Raw genomic sequence first — 1,358 nt, 5'->3', positions numbered from 1 at the left:
ATTCTCCTCTCGGGATCTTGGGCACACATGCACACGCACCCGGCCTGAGTTTAAGCCACCGGGTCTGGGACTCGAACCACAGTCAACTACATGGGAGTCCAGTGATATAGCCATTACGCCAACTGCTGGTCCCATTATTATTATTAATTTTAATTTTATTTATTAATTCATTTATTTTAATTTGACCAGAAAGAGACAGAGAGAGAGAAAGAGAGAGAGAGAGAAAGAGAAAGGAAGCCATCAGGTCTGGGACTCGAACCATGGCTGGCCATGTAGGAGTGTCCAGCTCCTTAACCACCATGTCACCTTCTGGCCCCAATTATTTTTAATTTGCTACAAGGCATATGTGCTCACCAGAGAGAGAGAGAGAAAGTGAGAAAGTAAGCCACCAGGTCCAGAATTCAAACCACAGTTGGCTATGTGGGAGTCTAGTGCTTTAAACACCATGCCACTTGATGGCCACAATAAATAAATCTTTTTTTAAAAAAAGAAATGAAATGAAAATCATACCAGGCATGTGTGCATGCCCCAAATCCCAAGAGGAGAATGGAGAAAAAGGGATTGCAGCATGGCCATAACCCCTGAGGGTGATTTCTCACTTTCTCTCTCTTTCTATCTCTGTCTTTCCAGTGAGTACATGGGCCCTATGCAAAAATCTGAAAAAAAGAAAAAGAGTTCATTATGAGGGAGAGTAATAATAACAGTTACTAATATTGGCAATATATGAGCTAGAGACTTTTTAATTTATTTTGGAGAGGTTTTTGCCACAGAACGTGTGCGCTCGCCAGAAAGACAGAGACAGAGAGACAGAAAACGAGAAATCACCCCTCCGGGGGATGGCCACCCTGCAATTTTTTCTCCTCCATTCTCTTCTCGTGATCTTGTGCATGCATACACACATGCCCGGCGTGAGTTTAAGCCACTGGGTCCAGGACTAGCACCGTGTCAACTGGGAATCCAGAGATGTAGCCATTATACTATCTACTGGCCCCAAGCTAGAGACGTTTTTTAGAGAGATTTTTGCTATAGCGTGTGTGTTCTTGCCAAAGACAGAGAGACAGAAAGTGAGAAAGCACCCCTCAGGGGAGATGGTCACGCTGCCGCAATCCCTTCTCAACTTTCCTCTTGGGATTTTGGGCACGTGCACACACATGCCTGGCGTGAATTTCAAGCCTCTGAGTCTAGGACTTGAACTGCAATCAGCCATGTGGAAGTCCAGTGACATAACCATTACGCCATCTACTGGTCCTTGAGATAGAGACTTTTATATAATTCATTCATATTTAATCATCATAATAATATTGGCACTATTGTTAGTCACAGGAAACATGCAGAAAGACAAGAATTTATTTACGTGA

Source organism: Tupaia chinensis, unplaced genomic scaffold (assembly GCF_000334495.1).
Source record: "Tupaia chinensis unplaced genomic scaffold, TupChi_1.0 Scaffold000502_1, whole genome shotgun sequence".
Taxonomy (NCBI): Eukaryota; Metazoa; Chordata; class Mammalia; order Scandentia; family Tupaiidae; genus Tupaia; species Tupaia belangeri.
The sequence above is the reverse complement of the archived record's forward strand: the minus strand, read 5'-3'. Positions refer to the sequence as shown.